Source organism: Sminthopsis crassicaudata, chromosome 3 (assembly GCF_048593235.1).
Source record: "Sminthopsis crassicaudata isolate SCR6 chromosome 3, ASM4859323v1, whole genome shotgun sequence".
NCBI lineage: Eukaryota > Metazoa > Chordata > Mammalia > Dasyuromorphia > Dasyuridae > Sminthopsis > Sminthopsis crassicaudata.
Genome location: NC_133619.1, coordinates 132,712,156 through 132,727,917, shown reverse-complemented (window position 1 = coordinate 132,727,917; position 15,762 = coordinate 132,712,156).

Sequence of the window (15,762 nt, the reverse complement as noted above, 5' to 3'; positions counted from 1 at the left end):
ACAAAGCTAACAAGTATCAAGTGTTTGTGGCCAGATTTGACTCTAGCTCTCCTGATTCCAGGACTGTTGCTCTAACCACTGTGCTACCTAGCTGGCCACCAAGTAGAAGAATTTATATAAATTCTAGTTGAAAGATATGGAAGCAATATGGAATTTTGGCTATGGACAGGGGGGTGAAACAGACTAATACTTTAGGATACTTACATTTACCTTTAATCTGTATAGCCTTTTAGGATCCTCTAGCTTTATCACTTTGGTTTAATTTTTTTCTTAAAGTGTTCTCTGATCTAAAATGAAAAATTTTCTATTCTTCCTCAAGTTCCCCTGAAGAACTTTTAATTTTTTTTTTATTCCTATCACATCTTAACCTATACCTCCCTGTTTATACCTTTTTTAAAATATCTTTTTACACATGGTATAGCTCCCAAGTAGAATCCAAACTCCTTGAAGGTGGGTACTTTGTTATCTGTTGTCCAAATGCCTCACATGATGAATAATACACAGTAGGTATTTAATAAATATTTGTTGAATTGAATTGAAATATAGAATATGATAAAATTGAAGATGGCATGGTAGAAAATAAATGGAGATTGAGATTTGGGAAATTAATTAAAAATATAGATTTGAAAATAACGAAAGAGTAAGAGCTGCTTAAGAGTGTGGGAAATAATTTGCACAGAAAATGCAATTAAACCAATGAGGGATTATATATTTACAAAGAAAAAAAGACTTTGGATAAAGGAGAGATTGTGACAGAGAGACAGAGAGATTATTTTAGGGAAAAAATCATGTTGATAATATTTTGTCAACTGAAAATAGCAGTAGAAAATTTTCAGGAAATTGGCTTTACTCCTTTATTATATAGACACAGTTCAAGATATAGGGAACACTTGGCAAATGTTGTTCCTCTAATGGTGATCACAAATAACTTTCTTTTGTATGTTTCCCAAGAAGTAGGTGCCTGGGTACCTACAAATAATTACCCTAAAAGAAAAAACATATCAGGCGACTAAATTCTATCTAGCCTCTAGGTAATGGAGAATTCAAGCAACTTTAAGAGACTAATTAAAGAGAACTAAATGTTACCTTATTGCTATAATTGTGTTATTATTTTTCTAATGAAAATAGCATATTTTGCAAAAGAATATTGTTTAAAATGCACTGTTACACATCTAGCATCACTGAAGTTTTTAAGGCCTCTCTCTCCATTAACCATCATCAAACTAATGGAGATCTCGAAAAGTTACTATTGCACTTTGGCACAACTGTAATCTAACCACTTAAGGTCCAATTCTATTCCAGGTTATTTAAAGGGAATTCTCAGAGACTTTGTTCCATGCCCCTCATATGTTTCTTAAGGCAAGATCTGGCAAGTCTTACTCTATGGTATGTTGCATTTTGTATGTGTTTATTCATTGCCAAGGAAGAAAAATGGAAAAGATGTATTCCATCCGCTTTGGATGTCTGAAAGAACAAAGCCAGTTTGTCTCATCTTGTTAGGGCTGGCTAAGGAAGCCTGACTTTGTTGATTCTTTAAGCTTATGTCAGCTAATCTTTTGTGATTAAAGTGATTGTTTGGAGGAAAATTGCAGGGAAAGCAGAAGTCAAGGCATGTCTGAAACACTGTTAGAATAAAATGCTTGTAAGCATAGGGGGAAAAAAAGTAAATTGAAACAGTGTCAGAATAGCTATGAAAAGCTTAGCAATTTTAAACAAGTTTAAAAAAAAAAAAACCAAAGACATTCCTCTCTTAGAAATTTATGAATTGGAATGAAGACTTAGCAATTTTGTGATTATTGTAGTTTGATCAGTGTAAACAGTAAACTTCATAATTCAGGCCAAATGATAGAAGAATCATTTTTAGATGTGACTTCTCAGACTTTTCCCATTATCAAATAGATTAGATAAGTTTTAAGTCTATCCTGTAAATATGTAACCCTATGTAACCCTTTACACTTTTAAGACTCAGGAAAATGGGAATAGAAATACCTGTTTTATCTAACTCTCAGGGTTGTTGGAGAAGCACTTTAAAAAAACATTTTGAATCCTAAAATAAAAAACAAACAAACAAACAAAAAAACCTAGACCTAAGTTCATATATATAAAGAACAAGAGAACTCCTTCTAGTAGTGAAGATGGGCAACTTTTCTGCAGCTTAAAGAATTATCTTAGAGAAGTAGCTGGGGAATACAGTTGGGTATACAAATGTATCTAGTCCTATAAAGAAGTAGGAGGAAGAGGGAAGAGAATTATTTGAGGTCAAAGAGATTAAGTGGCTGACTATAGTCTCACACCACTTTAAAAATAAAGCATTATATAAAATTTAAGGTACTAAGTAAATGTGAAGTAGTGGGAGATGGAGAAGGAGGAAGAAGAAGGGGAGGAAGTAGAAGAAAATGTGGAGAGAAGGGGGAAGAGAAAAAGAAGTGCTAATAGTATTGATAATAGTAGTGGTAGTAATAAAGCAGTCAGTAATATTTAGCACAACTGTAAGTATAAATACATGTTTTTAAATTCTGTAATTGATCTTGTGGTGTAGTAGTTCAGAAGACTTTCTGGTTTTTTGTTTTTTTTTTTTTTGGTTTAATATTTCTCCTTAGGATAGATTACCACTTCTATAGTCATTTCTCTTACTTTCGTCAGATATACTCTCCTTTTTGCCCTTACCTATTTTTAAAAGAATTCCTATATATCCAGCATATTTGCTATGCCTGAAACCTTCTAAGATACAAACTTTGATCCTCTGCTTATGGCCTCAGGGGAAGGAAATTAACTAGATGTCCCTCCTTGTAAAATACTTGATACTCTTCATAAACTTCCTTAATCTGCCTTGAGCTTAGATTTAAGAATGAGGAAGGGAGGGAATAAGAATTTATTAAGTATTTACTATGTGCCAGCTGCTATTCTGGATTTTTTTATTAAAAAAACAAAACAAAACAAAACCCTAATCTGAACTCTGGGAGTTAAGTAATATTAATGTTTTTATTTTATAGTTGAGGAAACTCAGGTAATCAGAGGATAAATGACTTGTCCAGATTCACAATACAATGTTATCTAAAACTAAATGCCTCTGGTCAAATTTGAACTTGTGTCTTTCTGAATATAGGCTCCGGATTCTACTCATTGCTATCTAGCTTTCACTGATAGGCAAACATCACAATCATACTTATCAACTTGGTAAGATTTTCTTGACCTAAAGAACATTGTGCTAATAGTTAGGCTTTTTAATAGGCTTTGGAGTAAGGGTCTTTCTTGTTTTTCTTCCCTGCCCTTCCTTTTCTTCCATTGTAGGGATCAGTCCCAGCAGTAAGATAAGACACTTTGTGGACTACCATAGTTTTGGAGATGTCAACTGCAAAAATGATTTGGGGTGAAGGAGATGCCACTTTAAATATCCTCCTCTTTTTTGTTCCTGCTTCTACCTCTGTGATCTTTTCAGATCTCTCCAGTTAAGCCAACCCTTATTTAGGCTAAAAGAATTATTTTTGTCTGGTTCATCTGCTTCTTCAGTAAAGCTCCTTTAAGTCTTAGCAACAGATCTCAAACTGTGGTTTAATTATATGAATAATTGATCTTAGAGATAACAAAATAAAGAGAATTACTCTAACATGTTAGAAACTCATTTACTAAAAATCAAATCAAGTTTTTTTCTATGAATTCTATATATTTTTCCTACCCATAGAATAGAAACTCCTTGAGGCTGAATACTGTTTACTTTTAATGATTGTTCAGTATACTATGATGCATGTCACTCCTCAAGAGGATCTGGGTGCTCAATCATGTCTAGTATAAAGGTGGTAGATTAGGCAGTGCAAGAGAGTAGTGGATGAATATCAGGATGATTTGAGTTTAAGTAATACTTCTGACATATATGACCCTTTTTAAACTGTTCAGTGGTTCAAATAACTTTAAGGTTGTAAAATGGAGGAAAATTGTTTATCATATCTGATAATATCTTGTACTTTTGTTACTCAAAATGTTTAAAAATATTGTACTTGTGTTCATGTCATATCAAAACAGTGTGCATGCGTGCATGCAGACACACATTTACATGCATACAAACATATTTATTTTGACTGAATTTACCCAAACATTTGAATATTAATAAGAACAAGGGAAAGTTTGAATTTTTAAAACAAATCTTACTATTAGTATGGGTTTAAAAATCAGATTATTAAAGTGATATCTTTCTATCCAATTATTAGAATAAATTGAATGGTTCATCAAATCTATTAAAGGTGAATTCCAAAAGAGTTGAAAGTTTTACATATTGCCATAGTCTACATAATACAAGATTATACAGTCAATCAATATTTGAGGTCCAAAAAATAATTAAATTTCTTAAAGCCATAAACAGATTTTTGCTATTAAATAAACTTTATTGTATAGCCTTCAATCAATATACCAAAATGATCATGCCAACATTTATTATACTTCTTTCTTCTTCTAACTGACATGATTGGATATGCCATTTTAATAACTATTTGTAAATCAATTAAAATTGAACCCCAGGGTAAAAAAAGAGTGCTGAACATGAATTTGAGTCTGACTAATACTTCTTATGCTTACTACCTGTCTGACCTGCACTAGTCTGTAACATCTAAAGATCTGTGTATCCTCAGGACCTAGTTCAACACCCTTCTTCTTTATGAAGCCTTCTTTATTCCTCTACAAAAGCAATATTTTTTTCTTTAGAAATTTAATAGCCCTTTTTAAAATGCCTGCCTTAGGCATTTGTATTTTTTTATATTATAGTTATTTTTGTTCATATGTCTTACTAGATTTTTTGTTCTGCAAGAACTATATTTTATCTTTTTTTTTTCTTTATCAATTTCTGTCATTTATATTCCTTAGACACTTATAAATGCTAGATGCATTTGGAGAATTTACTTAAAAAGAGCAATTCAATTAACAATAATATTATCTAAAATCTCTTCGTTTATGCTTTTCCCACACCCTAGCCTCAAATTTCACAATTGCCAAGCCAAAAAATAAAGCTGAAAGACTTAGTCTGTGAAACATGTCAGAACTATGAAGAAATTAGGAGCTCAAACTCTAAGAGTATGTTGCTTTCAATCTATGATTATTATTATTATTATATTTTTAATAAGGGTGGGTAACTTCCAATGTGGAAACTTCTGGAAAGCAGATCCACTATTTGTCCTGAATTGATGGCTTTTTGGAGTTGCCTAGGACACTGAATGGTTAAATGATTATCCTTCTTAATGCAAGCTAAAGGCCAGAGTTAAACCCAAGTTTTCCTAATTATGACAACCCTCCATCTGCCATACAATTTAGTCTCTTATCTCAGGTAAATAATAACTCATAATAACTGATATGATACAGTGTCCAGTAGAAGGTAGTCAAAGGTTGTCAGAAAAGCAAATGTTTAGTACACTTGGAAGTTAAAAATATAAAATAACAAACTATCAATCTAGCAACAATTTTTTTTTTTTTTTTTTTTAGGTGATTGGTTGGAGATTTTTTGGCAGGGTGGCAGAGGGAGGACAAAAGGAGGAATTGTTGGCTTTCTTAGCCAGAAATATGTTTATCAAAACTTAACTAAGAAAATGGAAAATATTTTCAGATTGAATAAGAGGAGCAAGGTCAAGGAGACTACCATTAAATAATAATAATGAATGCTTAATGTTTTTTGTTTTTTTTTTTTTTACCAGGTATGAAAATTAAAATGTCAACAAACATTACTGATAAAGTACTCAGGAGAATAACAGCATCAGTAGGAAAAAAGTACAAAGAGCCTGGGAGTCAGCAAGCCTCTTGAGAAAAGCTTGATTTATTTGTGACATGTTTGCAAAGTAGCCAAATCAAAACAGATCAAGGGAAATCTTTTATGGAACATCCTGAATCCAGATAAGTTTTTAATTAACCAAATGAATGTGCCAATGGCACTAATTCCTTAACAATGAGGATAGGAGTGGATTAACCCTAAAACTTACTGTAACTACATATTTAATTAAACATCTGTAACCTACATAAAGTGAAACTAATGCACAGGAAGTGGTTTTATATATATATATATATATATATATATATATATATATATATATATATATATATATTAAATAGCAATAAATAAAGAAGACAAAGCAGATATAAAAGTAAAAGAAAAACTCCTGTCAACTTCATCTCTTGTGATAATTCAGGTCGACAAAAATATGACAAAAGAGGAACTTTGAAGGATTTCACTTGACTTGGCAGTGGAATTTTGATAACATTATGTGTGACACAGCATTACTGAAATGTACTTTGAAAGCAAAAGTGAATATAGAGTATGGCAGTGGTAGTGGAGAATTTTCTATCATAAAACATTTCAGATCCATTCATACATTTTTCACAAATTTCCCATATCTGTTAATCATTAATGAGATCTTGGTTAAAGCAAAGTTCCTACCTCAGCTCATCCTTCTATAGATGATTGCTCAGAACTAATGTTATGTGAGTCATGTTATATAAAGACTAATTTAAATTTAAGGTTATGTTTAAGGTTGGTTGGAAATAAAAGCCTTCAAGAAATTATAACTTCAGGATTCCAAGGTCTCCAAGAAACATCACAGTAAGACTTTAGTGGAAGAAAATATCATAAGGTGGATATGTAGCACACATGAAAAATGTCAGACAGTTAATGTTTATGTTTTACCCCATTTATTTATTTCAAAAGAAATAAGAGAAAGAAGATTGACATCATTTCATGTTACTAATTTATGATAAGGGATAAACATTAGCTGGATAACTGAGAAGTTTGAATGAAGTAAATTTTCATGGAGGAGTGATTGAGTTGAGATAGGAGGAATAATAATCTAGAAATTCATTTGAAAATATGAGAATGGGATCATTTCAAATGAAATGATCCCTTAAGAGCTAGGTTTCTTCTCATTGTAAGTCCTCAAGAAAAGTCAGATATATTAATTGTAGAAGGTAGATAGAAGTAGAACTAAATGGTCCCTGAGGTACCTTACAAGTAACTTTAAAAAGGTTATATAATCATTTATACAAAGTTGATGAAAATTATTATTATATATATAAATGCTGTATTACATAACATTATTTGATTAATAATACGAAAATATGTCTTTTTACTTTTTTTAAACAAACCTGTGACTTAATTAGTGTAGAGAAATACCAGTATGAAAAATTCCTTCCCTAATGCTGCCCCCAAGTTATCTTAAACTTGGAGAGTTGCTCAAGATAATGTAAGGCCAGTTATCTATTAAAACTAGCTGATAGAGTGGATAGATAAGATTAAGTCAGGAAGACATGAGTTCAAAAATGTCTCAAATATTTTTCAGATATGAGTACCTGAGCAAGTCACTGAGTTTCTCTATTTCCTAATTTATAAATAGTGATAATAGCTCTCTTCCAATGTTGTGGTAAGGATCAAATAAATTAAAGTATATAAAATATTTTGTAAATCTTAAATCACTACATAAATATTAGCTATTACCACATGTTACTATGTATATGTGATATACAGCAGCATAGATATATGCAGAATTATCTGTTTTTCTCTCAGTATTTGTATTTTTTGTAAACACAAATGCTATCTCACCATTGATATGAAAATGAATTCTTCAATATTGAAAACATGATTGAAGCATTATTATAGTACTTCCTAAAGCTGCCACCCAGTTATAACCTTTTTTTTTTTTTTTAATAGGAGGCATGATAATAATAAGTTGAGGTACATAGCATTAAAAAAATTAACCAGAGATGACAGGAAAACATAATACAAATGTTGGAGTGGATGTTAGAACACTGGGATATTGATGCATTGTTGGTGGAGTTGTGAACGGATTCAACCATTCTGGAGAGCAATTTGGAACTATGCTCAAAAAGTTATGAAACTGTGCATACCCTTTGATCCAGTAGTGTTACTACTGGGCTTATATCCCAGAGAGACATTAAAGAAGAGAAAGGGACCTGTCTGTGCAAAATGTTTGTGGCAGCTCTTTTCATAGTGGCTAGAAACTGGAAAATGAATGGATGTCCATCAATTGAAGAATGACTGAGTAAATTGTGATATATGAATGTTATGGAATAGTATTGTTCTGTAAGAAATGGCCAGCAGGATGAATGCAGAGAGGCTTGGAGAGACTTACATGAACTGATGCTGAGTGAAATGAGCAGCATCAGGAGATCATTATACACTTCAACAACAATACTATATGAGGATGTATTCTGATGGAAGTGGCTATCTTAGATCATGAGAAGATCCAAATCACTTCCAATTGATCAGTGATGAACAGAACCAGCTATACCCAGCAAAAGAACACTGGGAAATGAATCTAGGAGAGGGGGTGGAGGGAAGGAGAGGAAAAGTTGAAACAGAAGTATTTGCATGGGTCAATGTTGAAAAATTACCCATGCATATGTTTTGTCGCTAAAAAGTTATAATTAAAATTAGTCAGTGAGATATATATATATATATATATATATATATATATATATATAATATACATAAGAGTAAATTAGCAAATGTTTTATGAGGAAAATCCTTGTATCAATGTAAATCATTAAAAATAAGTAACAATTCTGCATTTTATATGCATAGAAAATTTCCTTGATACTTAGAAGTTAAGTAACTTGTTTATGTGTCAGGGATGGAAATAGAAAATAATCTTTTCTGTGCAGAAGGGTATTTTTCTATTAAATGCCTTACTGGCTTTTGCAACATAGGTGTGACATATACAATGATTATAAAGTTTTTTTAGCCTTTATGCTATCACAAACTCTATTATTTGAACTATTATCCAGAATAGTTACATTGAAATGACCATTGAAGAAGAATTTATTCTCATTATATGTGGCAGCAGCTGTCTTTAAATCAGATGACAATAAGACTGCATCTCCCTGTGGCTGTCAACCAATGTAGAATTAATCAGTAATGTAAGGAACCCATGAGAGTTTTTATCTTTATTGTCAAATAATCCTTTAATAAATCTGAAACTGATCTGATATTCACCATAATATGAGAATATTTCTTGTGGTTTAAATTGACTATTAAGAATAATGATCTCATTTATCAGTGCAGAATAACTATTTTGATAAGAAAAAAAATATATATATATATCAGAAAAACTTAAATATTATTTAAGAAAAATGTGTTTCTAAAGTCATCCAATACAAATTAATACCTAAAGCCATCCATTACAGATTATTTTGTATCACTTCATTTTCCACTAAATCTTTTTTTTACTAATGTTATATATTGTATCTGTATACAAGCTGGAGAAAGAATGATTATACACCAAGGAAAAATTATGATAAAATTATTTTATTCCTTTTTATTTCTTTTTTCAGAAACACCATGTATATAAATATATAACATGTAGATAAATACATAGAAAACCACAACAGTTATCTCACTACAGCTTTTAATATGAAATTCACTTTGAAAATTATGAGGCAGTTTCTGTCAAGTAAAACTCATTTTTGATTTGCTCTGTCAGCATCAGGACTCCTAAAAAAAAAATGTCTCTTTTGGAAAATCCACACCAGCCAAAGAGTCAGGAGAAAAATTCATGATCTTTTACAAGATACAAAATCTTATTAGAATAAATGCACTTCCAATAAATAACAGTTAATAAGCTGATTCCTTCTGTACTTAAATTATATATTTCAAATATATTTGGTTCTCTATAAATAAAATCATTGTTCATTAACAGATTGGAAACTTGATCCAAACTAGATGCAAAAATATGCTGAAATACTGTATATATCAAATTCCATAAAATGAGTATAAAAATAAATAAATAAAATGTTGTGTTCAGCCAGAGAGGAAAAGTATAAATATAGAGTTAGAAAACATGCATATGTCTCCTTGTGTGTTTTTGTATTTAGGTGTATTGTAATTTTGTTGTTAGGCAAGTGACTTTAACTATCTGAGCCCCAATCTCCTCAAATTATACTTTGTAGTCTGCAAATTTCAATGTACTATATAAAATTGAAGTATTTTCATTATCATAATTATCATGATCAACAGCAACAGCAGTGGTAGTAACCATAATGTGGTTCTTGAAAGGGCTAATTTAGCTAATCAGTTTCCATTACTAATTAAACATAAAAACAATCTTCTTATTTTGAATACATGACTTGCAATCACCACCAAAATATAAAATTAGTTCTTTAAGAAAGTTTGAAGAAAATTAATGGTGCTTGGCATCAAAAGGATATATACACACACACACCATACACACACACACATATAAACATAGCAGTCAAAAGTTTTATTTGTTTTAGAAGCATCCACTGTAAGCATGAGGAAGAGATTAGTAGTCTCTTAATTATCTGGATCCTTATTCAATTTTCTTCTGGGAAACACCTTCAACGGGTGATTCTAAGGTTGTGATACTTCTAGAAAGAACACCCAAATTCACACCCATATACACACTCACACACACACACACACACACACACACACACACACACACACACACACACTTTATTTAGCAAAGATTAAAGGTCTCTACTTTGAGTAAATGTTCCAAATAATCAAAACTTACCTGCTTGAATCATTTCTATTTGTTTGTTTTTTAATAATTCAGGAAAGAACTTTTTCAAGACCTTTTATTCTCCTTCTATAAAGCTTTATTCTCCCATATACTGCCTCATTTTTTCCTCCTTCCTTTTGTTGAGGTGTGAGAAATGAGGGGAGAGGGCTCCCCAAGCCAGTGTCTCAGGTTTTTTGTGTGAAAGCATTAACAATCCCAATCTGTAGGAGAGAATTTTGGCAAAAAATGGGTTTATTATACTGAGAAACAAATTCTCAGTGGGCCTTCCTTTTTTTTTTTTTTTTTTTTTTTTTTTTAATTAATTTTATAATTATACATTTTTTTGACAGTATATATGCATGAGAAAAAAATTTTTATAACATTATCCCTTGTATTCATTTTTCCAGATTTTCCCCTCTTTCCCTCTACTCCCTCCCCTAGATGACAGGCAATCTCATACATTTTACATGTGTTACAGTATAACCTAGATATAATATATGTGTGTAAATCCAGTTTTCTTGTTGCACGTTAAGTATTGGATTCCGAAGGTATAAGTAACCTGGATAGATAGACAGTAGTGCTAATATTTTACATTCAATTGCCAGTGTTCCTTCTCTGGGTATAGTTGTTTCTGTTCATCATTGATCAGCCTGGAAGTGAGTTGGATCTTCTTTATGTTGAAGATATCCACTTCCATCAGAATATATCCTCATGCAGTATTGTTATTGAAGTGTATAATGATCTCCTAGTTCTGCTCATTTCACTCAGCATCAGTTTATGTAAGTCTCTCCAAGCCTCTCAGTATTCCTCCTGTTGGTCATTTCTTACAGAGCAATAATATTCCATAGCCTTCATATGCCATAATTTACTCCAACCATTTTCCAATTGATGGATCATCCATTCAACTTCCAGTTTCTAGCTTACAACAAAAAGAGCTGCCACCAAACATTTTGGCACATACAGGTCCGCTTTCCCCTCCTCAGTATTTTCTTTGGGATATAAGCCCATGTAGTAGCACTGCTGGATCAAAGGGTATGCACAGTTTGATAACTTTTGGCGGCATAGTTCCAGATTGCTCTCCAAAATGGCCGGATTCTTTCACAACTCCATCAAAAATGTATTAGTGTCCCAGTGTTCCCACATCCCCTCCAACATTCATCATTATTTGTTCCTGTCATCTTAGCCAATCTGACAGGTGTGTAGTGGTATCTCAGAATGGTCTTAATTTGCATTTCTCTGATCAGTAGTGATTTGAAACACTCTTTCATATGAGTGGATATAGTTTCAATTTCATTATCTGAGAATTGTCTGTTCATATCCTTTGACCATTTATCAATTGGAGAATGGTTTGATTTCTTATACATTAGGATCGATTCTCTATGTATTTTGGAAATGAGACCTTTATCAGAACCTTTAACTATAAAAATATTTTCCCAATTTGTTACTTCCCTTCTAATCTTGTTTGAATTAGTATTGTTTGTATAGAAACTTTTTAGTTTGATGTAATCAAAATCTTCTATTTTGTGATCAATAATGATCTCTATTTCTCCTCTGGTCATACATTCCTTCCTCCTCCACAGGTCCTGAGAGGTAGACTATCCTCTGTTCCCCTAATCTATTTATGATTTCATTCTTTATGCCTAAATCATGGGACCCATTTTGATCTTATCTTGGTACATGGTGATAAGTGTGGATCCATATCTAATTTCTACCATACTAATTTCCAGTTTTCCCAACAGTTTTTTTTTTTTTTTTTCAAATAATGATTTTTTTATCCCTAATGTTGGTATCTTTGGGTTTGTCAAAGACTAGATTGCTATAGTTGTACCCTATTTTTTCCTGTGCACCTAATCTGTTCCAATGATGTACTTGGTCTATTTCTTAGGCAATACCAAATGGATTTGGTGACTGCTGCTATATAATATAGTTTTAGATCAGGTATACCTAAACAACCTTCATCTGACTTTTTTTTCATTAATTCCCTTGAAATTCTCGACTTTTTATTCTTCCATATGAACTTTGTTGTTTTTTTTTTCTAGGTCACTAAAATAGTTTTTTGGGAGTCTAATTGGTATAGCATCATTGGGCCTTCCTGATAAGGAATTAGCAAAGGAAGGTTTTTAGCAAAGATGGGTTTACACTGAGAAACAAAGAATTAGGAAAGGTTTGGGATACAGCTTTTGATTATATTTGGTTTCTAGGGCCTGGGGTAGGGAGATAATTTTTAATTCAATAAAGGGTGGTGATTGTTTCCCAGACCAGTGATTATCAGATCAATTGGGAGTGGGAGATTCTGAAGGGAACCAAATAGTTTTGCCAAGGGAGATTCAGGAGGGAGGGGATCATTTTAGGAATTACCCTAGGCCAGGTGGCTCACCCTTCACAAATATCAGGGAGACTGAGTCCTTATTGCATCACTTTGAACACTCTGAATATTTTATTATTTTTCCAACTTGCATTTCCACTCCCCAATTTGGCTCTTAGCACATGTTATCTTTTGTAAAACCCTTCTCCCCATCTAAATTTTAAATTCCTCAATGATCAGAATTGTCTCTTATATTGTCTTTTTCTATTTCAAAGCATCTAACATAATGTCTAAATATATTAGGTAGAAAATAAATCATAGTGTTCAAAGGAACTATATAAATCCTTGGCTTCTTAAACAGAATCCTATCAATATATTTCTCTCTTACTTTGGTAGCTCAGATTCATCACTGCAAATATTAATCATTGTATTATGGTATTATGTATTTATTTTTCCTAAGAGACATTGAAGTGTGTGAGTCTCTTTTTTTTTTTAGAGTGAATGACCTTATACTTCTGTCTCTTCAGAATTTCACTTTGTTTAAATAATTTACATTGTTAGGTAACAGATTCCATTTCTTTCTATCAGAGTACTTTCAAATATATTGTCATTTGACCCATCAAATACATTGGCGGACTTTGACTTATTGTTGTGGAAGTTAAAGAAAGGAAATACTTTTTGCCATTTTGTGTAAAATAAGAGTAAATAAAAATTTGACCACTGAGCTGAGCTAATCTATGAGTAAAATACATAAATTGAGTTGAGCTTTAATATATAGCCTTTGCAACATTATCTTTATTCTTTGGTACTAATTTTCTTATAGATATGTGTATACATATGCATTTCTCTCTCTCTTTATATATATATATATATATATATATGTGTGTGTGTGTGTGTGTGCATAGATATATGTATATATGTGTGTGTGTGTGTGTATATATATATATATATATATATATATATATATATACATATACATATATATATATACAAAAAAAAAAAAAGAAATTGAATTTGAGGATAGCCCTCATATTACTAAACCACCTCGCTTTTTTTTTTTTTTTTTTGTAAGGTCTGTTGTTCTTTTTCCTTCCTTCTCCATGAGGACCTTGACATCAGGGAGGTAATGCCATGACATGCAAAGGAATTGGATTTAAATGAGAGAAGACTGTGCAAGGTCAGCTGCCTCACTTTCCTTTCAAGAACCATCTTGGTCCAATGGCCAGATATAGATCAAGAGGACTGGAGATGGCCCTGAAGGAAATGGAAGACTTGGCCTTTTCAAACTAAGGTCTTCAACAGGTCTCAGTTTGACTGTGGTTTTACCCAGTCAGTGCCTAAGGCTAGGTAGTAATTGAAGCAAAGAACTTCCTCTTTCAGCTAGTCCAGAAGAACCTAAATAATAAATAAACTAATGAATGAATCTAGGAGGGAAAGATCAAAAGAAAACCTTTTGGTTTCTGACCAAAGCAAAAAGGACTGCTATTTAAATTCAATCTGAGTGAATCAAGAACCAAACAATGACCAAAAGAGGATTGACCTAGGACCTAATGGTGCAAATAGAATTTAGAATCAATTAGATTGACACTGATTTTGGTTTAGGGCCTGGTCCTCAAGACAGAAATCTAGCCAGTAACCCCAAGATATTATAGAAGAGTACAGAGGTGCAAAAGAAAAAAAGTCTACCCTATGTAGACAGAGGGAGGGAAAGAGAAAAGGGATGGAAGAAGGGAAAGAAGGAAGAAAGGAAAGAAGGAAGGAAGGAAGGAAGGAAGGAAGGAAGGAAGGAAGGAAGGAAGGAAGGAAGGAAGGAAGGAAGGAAGGAAGGAAGGAAGGAAGGAAGGAAGGAAAGAAAGGTATGGGACAGTATCATTCACAAAAACAATCAGAGAATTTTTGTGCCACAGTTTCCTTTTATTGTTCTGCCTCAGTTTCTTGAATTGTTCTGTCTGAATCCCCCTGGTGGTTACCTCGTTCCTATTCATTAGGACTAAGATAATTAGGGCTCTGAAGATCTGGCCACTTTGGCAATCCAAAAGATAAAACTCCAGATGTCCTATTTCAGAAACCTAATTTACATCATTTATTGTCTCTACTTGAATACCTCCTTCACTTCCAGTTTGTAAGAATTTGTGGTCCTCACCCCACAACATGTCAAAACCCTTTTTATGGTCAGTTCCTGGAAATTCTTGCTCACCCATGCTCTACCCTCTCTGCCCCTGTCTTGTGCCTCCTTATCACTAGAACCCCATAAAAATCATTGGAATCTCACATTCCATGCAGAAATCTTTGAGATAAAAGTCCAATTCAGCCCTGAGGGCAAAATGGATTCTGCTCTGCTCCCAGATAATCTCTCTCTCTCAGAAATTCAAATAAAATATTAAAAACTCTCTGATCTCTATCTTTCCTCAGTTTCTCCAGCAATACAGAATCTCAGAGGAAGAAAAAGCAAAAGTTATAATCTCAAGAAAAAGGGCATCTTCCATTTGACAAGGTGTTTGTCAGTAAAAAAGTGCAAAACAAACTGCAAAACACAAAATTAAAGAAGTCCCTGAATACAGAAGCCCTCAAAGCCCCCATCCCCAAGTCTGACTTTTTCTCCACTTGTTTACGTGAGTACAGGTTTACATTCTAATCTAGAAAACAAAAGAATACAATTCAATAATAATAAACTTCTCAGAAAAAAGAATTCAAAGTCATCATCACTTTTAAAAGAAGTACTCAAATGCTAATTAAGAGGACATGGGAAAACTGGAGAGGACAAATACCTGCAATTTTTAGCTATAGCTCTATTTGTTATTATAAAGTTTCAAGTCATAAAGTTATTTTCCTATGAGGGTGTCTTCACTCAATTAATTCTTCACAATCCTTCTCCTTTTATTTATTTTTTGAAGACTTCTCATACCATTTTTTGATACATTTACTCAACTAGCTTATTCTCAGTCTCCA